The sequence below is a fragment of the Mustela erminea genome, chromosome 10 (assembly GCF_009829155.1).
Source record: "Mustela erminea isolate mMusErm1 chromosome 10, mMusErm1.Pri, whole genome shotgun sequence".
NCBI lineage: Eukaryota > Metazoa > Chordata > Mammalia > Carnivora > Mustelidae > Mustela > Mustela erminea.
Window position 1 is genome coordinate 85,153,516 of NC_045623.1, and position 6,967 is coordinate 85,160,482.

Genomic DNA, 6,967 nt, shown 5'->3' on the forward strand with positions numbered 1-6,967 from the left:
CTGCGGTCCTTTCAGGTGCCAACATGACTGACTCACTCATCTTTTTGTTCCCTGAGCTATTTAAATGCCCCATGAAAACCTTCTTCCCTTCCTCAATTGTTGTGCAACAAACTGGGGGAAAGATCCATGCACCCAGCCCAGGAGGCCGCTGCGTGGTGCGGTTTGGAAGAATGGCCTGAGAGAAGACTGGGAGACCTGTCATTCAGGGCTTTTGGCTTGGTTTCCTCATCCGGAAACTAATTGGAACCATTCCCCTGCCTGGAAGACTGACACCAGGCCAGGTACCACACGTGGGCTTCTTAGCCAAGACCTCGCTCAGCCCTCCCAGGGCATCCGGGTGGTCAGAGCTGTCCTTCTCTTACAAATGAAGTGAGACCTGGAGCGGCGAGGTCACACAGAAGAGGTGGAGTGTCCCCTTGACCTTGTAGCTGAAGGGATTTAGCACCTGGTGCGGCTCTACAGCAAGATGGGCCCCTCTGGGTGCCTTCTTGTTCACGGCCACTCGCTGCCAGTCTGAGGACCCCGGGGAAGTGTCTCAGGCTCTCTGGTGGGCACAGAGCACGGCAGACAACGGAATGAAGAGCAACCTTGGCCCTCAGGAAGCCTCAGGAGTCTTAAGAAGGCAGCTTAGTGAGTCAGAAGACAGACTTCGGCCGTGAGACCTTGGGTGAGTCATCGTCTCCCGCTCAGGTGTGCCGGCTACACTGGAGACCCGGATTCCCGGCACACCACACACCCCCAGGTGTGCTGATGGCGTGCAGAGAGAAAAACGTAAGCCTTGGCCACAGAGCTTGGCTTGTAGACTCTCAGGGACCAAGCCAAGGACTCTTAACCTAAGGATCCCCCGGAAGTCCACGGGCCTCTGAAATTGTGTGCAGAATTCTGTATTTTTGTATTTTCCTAATGACTGATCGCCTCACAGAGACTTAATGCTTACTGGATGATAGGTTCTGCCCACGCTGTCTCACTCCTCAGTAAGCGTGTGGGAGTGAGTGCCGGCCTTCTCTCCGTGGGACGCGTGTGCACTTTGAGGCTCGTACATCTAGGAGCGGCAGAAGCCGAGAATGAGCTTGGCCGTGGCTCACACCCCAGCCTCTCCCCGCTGCGCCATTGCCTGGACACTCGGCTGGGAGCAGGGAAACACTCTCAAGGCACTCGTGACACAGAGGAGTCGACGAGCCACGGATCTGAATGGGGAAGAAACTCAAGGAGGCTTGTCTGGCATGAGGACAGACCCTGCCGGCACCGCCTCAGGTAAGACCGTTTTCTATTTCCTCCTTCCTTGGCTTCCTTGCGGTGGTTGCTGAAGCTCCTGGATTCGCAGAACTCTAGGAACCCGTCCTGTTCCAGAAGGCCAGAGAAGCGAGTTGCGGGGGCACAGAGAGGACTCTGTTCCCCGCCAGTACGTTCTAGAAAGGGTGGCAGCAGGAGGGTGTCTGTACCGGCTCCACTTCACAGCCATTCCTCGTAGACCGCAGCCCCTCACAGCTCATGGCACCGTGTGATTCATGATCCCAGGGGACCGCTGGCCTGCTGACCTCTCAGGAGAGTGGCAGCTCTGTGTTCAGAGACATGCAGAGTGATGATGAGCTTCCCTCCCAGAAGACCCCTTCTGGGGGCCCCGTGGAGATGAGGACCCCCCAGCAGAGAGCAGGCATGGGTGGGAAGACCAGGTCCTGTGCAGGTAGCCCTCAGACTGAACGGCTCTGCTCTTTGGGGGTAAAATTGCCATGGAGCAATCTTTACGTTGTAGGGGGTCCCTTAGATAAAGACTTTAGGGACAAATTTCTCTGAGCTTAGAGGTAGGAGATCATTTTGTTTCCTATTTAATCGGTCTGCATTCTTCTACTAGGGAAGAAATGCTTCATTTTCAACTATTCATCTTTTTGTCCTGGCTAGAAGGAGACCCCTTGTGTTCGATGCTGTGTTTTCCTCTGTCAGGGTTTCTTAATAAAATTCTCACCCACCTCACCCAATCTCCGTCATTTTGTTTAGTGTTAATGTGCTTGGACACGTCTTGAGTCTTTCCAACTGCCTTGAGTCTGTTCTGGGAAAGAAGTAGGGAGTAAAGAAAGGGCTACTTTACAGGCACCTGGATGGCTCAGATGGTTAAAGCCTCTGCCTTCGACTCAGGTCATGATCCCAGGGTCCTGGGATCGAGTCTGGCATTGGCCTGCTCCTCCCTCTCCCTCTGCTGCTCCCCCTGCTTGTGCTCTCTTGCCCTCTCTGTCAAATAAATAAATAAAATATTTTTAGAAAGAAACTAAGAAAGGAAGAAACTAAGAAAGGAAGAAAGAAAGAGCGGGCTACTTAAGTGGTGCGGGAGCTGAGGCTGCAGAGAGGGTCCAATAGCTAGCTAGCTTCAAGGCAGAGAGGGTGGGACCGGGGTGGTCCATGCAGAGGGCGGGACCTTCCAGGCGGAGGCTGCTGATACTAAGGGCTACTATTACTTAGTGAACCCCTAGGGTGCTTGGGAAATCTACATTTGCTTGGAAACCCTGTTTTTCAAATGAAGCGTAGGGACAACAGAAGGGAAGTTTTTCTGCTCAAGAAGCCAGAAGAGCCAGAGACAAGTTGATGGCCACTTTAAGCTTGACCCTCCTGCCGTATTTGCCAACTCTCCCAAACACAAGGCTTCAGTGCTTCGACCGTGAGTTGGGTGACCCTTTGCTGTGGTGGGACTGAAAAGAAGGGAGTCTTTTGGTTTTATTGTCAGCTCCGTGTTCAGTCGTGTGCCTGGAGATGGGGGCATGGGTTCTGCAGTGACAGAGATGACTGGGGGTTAGATCTAGGCACTGATGTAGCTCACTGCATGCCTTGGGGGCCGCTTTAACCTCCAAGTGTCAATGAACTCGTCTGTAAAAGGAAGATCATAGCACCCATCTGTGGGAGGCATGGTCCGTACAAACTGAAGAAATAGCCCAATAAAGGATGCTATTTAGCTTTTTTCCTGTGGCTCTGTGCCAAGGAAAATAAAGGACTCCCTGTCGTGGCTCCCAGGTGTTTCAGAACATATATCTTTATCCCTGTTTCCCAGTGCTACCTCCGACCCCCTTGGTGTACTGCACCAAACCGGACCAGGCTGCTCTTCACTGGGCTGTATCCTGAATAGCCAGACGTGCCCCTGGGTAGGGGTGGGAACTTGAGACTCCTCCACAGGGTTGCTGATGTGGCAGCCTACCCGGGTTTAGATGGACATGGCCCCCACACTGCCGAAAAGTCACTGAGAAGAAGACATTCTGTCGTTGAAGACGGAGACAAGGGCTATTGTTGAAACCACACATCAGGCTGGTAGCATCTGTTCTTACTCCACAGACCGCTCCAGTGGCTGCCTGCAGGAATGGCCTTCCTGGAGGACGGGACAGGAGGGAGCCCAGAGGAGAACGATGGGATGGACCAGATCCCTGTGCACTTGGGTTGGACGTGACGCCAGGAAGCAGGGCCGAGAGAGTCTCTGGTGAGAATTTGTTGGCTCATCCTTTGAAAGCCTCTGGAAACTGCCCTAGAATAAAGGAATGAGGGCAGTGCCTCTCTCTTGGTGTGCGTGTCAGGCCTCACATACATCAGGGGCTTGAGAACATTGATGATCTGTGTGCTCAGTGTGTGTTTCCTAGCTGCTGGCTCTGGCTCAGCGATTCCGCTTGTTAGTATATCCTAAGGAAATGACTAAGTATAAGTATATGCAGCGCTTTTTTACAACAGTAAGAATTGGAAACAACCTAAATTTCCAACAAAGGGGAGATAGGCTATGATGATTCATTCGTGGAATAGTATGCGATCATGAAATAAATCATTTTTAAGACAAAAATTTCAAGATAAACTGTTGAGTATATAAACATAGATTATAAAACAATAGAGAATGAGTTCATTTATTTTTAAAGTAAACTTTTTATTTTGGAATAATTTTAAGTTTATAGGAAAGTTCCAAAGATAGCACACAGAGATTTCTGTATATGCGTCACCCAGCTTCCCCTGCTATTAACATAATCATGGTATTTACCAAAACTTAGATGAACAGTGGAACATTACTAGACTCTGATTTTATTTGGTTTTTACCAGTTCGTCCACTAGTGCCCTTTCTTCTATTCCAGAATCCAACTCAATATGCCACATTGCACTCAGTTGGGATTTTTTTTTAAAAATCATATGTAAATAGAAAAGCATCTGGAAGATTGTAGACAAAAATATTAACCATGGGCTGCCTGGGTGGCTCGGTGGGTTAAGCCTCTGCCTTCGGCTCAGGTCATGGTCTCCCGGTCCTGGGACAGAGCCCTGCATCAGGCTCTGCTCAGCAGGGAGCCTGCTTCCCCCGCCCCACTCTCTGCCTGTCTGCTTTTGATCTCTCACTCCCTCTCTGTCAAATAAATAAATAAAATCTTAAAAAATATATATTAACCATGACCATAGCTGAGTGATGGGACTACTGGAGATTTTTCTTTTTCTTTCTTTTTTTTTTTAAATTTGTTTATTTAAGTCGTCTCTGTGCCCAACGTGGGGCTCGAACTCATGACCCCAACACCAAGAACTGCGCACACCTCACTGACTAAGCAAGCCGGCTCCTCAGGAGATTTTTATTTTAAAATCTTTCTTGAGTCTTCTAATTTTTCCTGTGTGTAACATGTCACAGAATTAACAACAACAATGAATGCCTCCAAGCTAAGCTGATTACTTCTAGTATAGCTGTGCTGTGCTGTGGATTACCTATTCATTTGTCCTTCTCTTTAGACTGAGCTCAAAAGGAGGGGCCACATCTGCTCCATCCCTCCCTCCCCACCTTACAGCAGGGGCTCAGGCACGGGAGGAGGCACTGACATGAGGTTGAATGAAGGAGCAGAGTCAGAGAAGTTAATTGCTACTAACACTCAGAGATTAACTAGTCTTAGCACTCTTCCAGCTTGAGGAAACCCCAGACTTTTATTTCCCCAGTTTAGTAAGCCCCAGCAGAAGCACAGGACCTGTTTTTAGAGCTTACAGTCTCAGGGCCCATGGGTGGCTCAGCTGTTTCACATCTGCTTTTGGCTTAGGTTACAATCCCAGGGTCCTGGGATCGAGCCCTACATGGGGCTCCCTGCTCAGTGGGAAGCCTGCTTCTCCCTCTCCCGCTCCCCCTGCTTGTGTTCCCTCTCTCTGTGTGTCTCTGTCAAATAAATGAAGTCTTTTAAAAATAAATAAGTAAATAAATAAATAAAGTTTACAGTCTCAGGGCTGACTCTCATGCCCATCACTCAGTGAGTCACTGGTCAGTTGATCAGGTCTATAGATGGTATCCGAGGAAAAGTGAGGGTTCTGCTATTTAAAGGGGGTGGGGGATGGATGCTGAGCAGTTTACACTCATCAGACTCAGCCCCCGACAGAGGCGTTTTAGTCCCTGATCCTTTCCATCAGGCTGTAAGCCATTGAGGAAGATGGGACCTCATCAGCTCTGCTCATCTAGCACAGTGCTTGGTGTAGAGCAGAGGCCTAACCAACATATAAGTGAATAAATATATCTCTTGGTAAACAACATCGTTTAATAGATGGTGTTTGAATCAGGATGGTTTTAGTTACAAAAAATAGAAAATTGACTTAACCATAAAGGAAATTTGTTGGCTCATGCGACTGAAAAGTCTAGTAGAGCCCAGCAGTCAGGCATGGTTTGATCAGAACTCCATTTCTCCGCTAGTCTCCTGGCTCTACACTGTCGGCATCATCCTCAGGCTGGTGTCTCATGATAACAAAATGGCTACAGCAGTTCTAGACTTCACATTTGTACTCCACACCGTCTGGAACCACTGAGAAAATAGAACCTGTGTCCCAGAATTCCCAGCAAATCCTGAGATTCACTGTGGATTGAGTAAGGTCACCTGCCCACCTGGGGATTAACCCTTAGGAGCAGAGGTTGTTCGGTGGCTTAGCTCAGAGCATATGTCTTACCCTTAGAATGGGGGAAGAGGAGGGAGTTGAATCAGCTTCCCTGAAACCATGTAAATTAGCAATGGGAATTGAGACTCTAGAGAAGTGAGAGCAGTCCAGATCCTGGGGAGGTGACCAACAGGAATCCAACTCAGCTGAATAGTGCAGCACAGACAGGGTCACGGTTGCGGTCATTAGGAGGAGGAGGAGGCAGCGAGTGAGGGCTACAGCAGTCAGAAGGGCAGCTTCATGGAGGGGGAGGGAAGCCTGGGCCAAGAGGAGGGAAGGGCATCCCACAATGACATATTGAGCCCTAAATCCTCTGTAAGCATCATCTCAGTAAATCCTTATGGTGACCTGCAAGGTCAGTATCCTCGTCATGTCCATTTTGCGGGCAAACCCAGAGGTCTCATGGTAAGCCCCGATGCTCATGGGTGAAGAAGGGGGCCCCGGTCACCCAGAGGGTCTGTGCATTGGTGGAGTGGCCTGACCTTAGACATCCTCAGGTCGTGAAAGCCAGCTTCCAGAGTCTCATCTCCCAGTCTGGGTCCTCTACCTGGAATTCTTTCTTCACCCACCTGTCCAAACCCTGTCTCTCCGTGGCCCAGTTCAAGGCCCAAGCCCCATAACACACACTCCGTAACACCTAGCAGGATGGAATTACGCATCCGACTGTCATCCTGCTAGACTTCTGTGAGCTCCTCACAAAAACTTTACTTCATCTTTGTATCTTGGGGACTTGACACCATCAACTTCCCTTTACAGTTGCTATAGTGACCTCTTCTAAGGGCTGGAGGGACAGCATAAATGCAGGATGTTAGAGCCCTCACAGATTAACCTGTCTAATCCTCACTTTTTTTTTTTTTTAAGATTTTATTTATTTTTGTGAGAGAGAGAGAGCACAAGTGAGGGGAGGACAGAGGGGTGGGGAGAGGCAGACTCCCCGCTGACACAAAGCACCCCAATCCTCTCACTTCACAGGAGGAGAAACTGAGGCCCAGAGAAGTTGAGACTTGCTGAAGAATGCAACTGAGCCTAGAGCCCTGGAGTCTAGACTCCGAAAATGACATGGCTA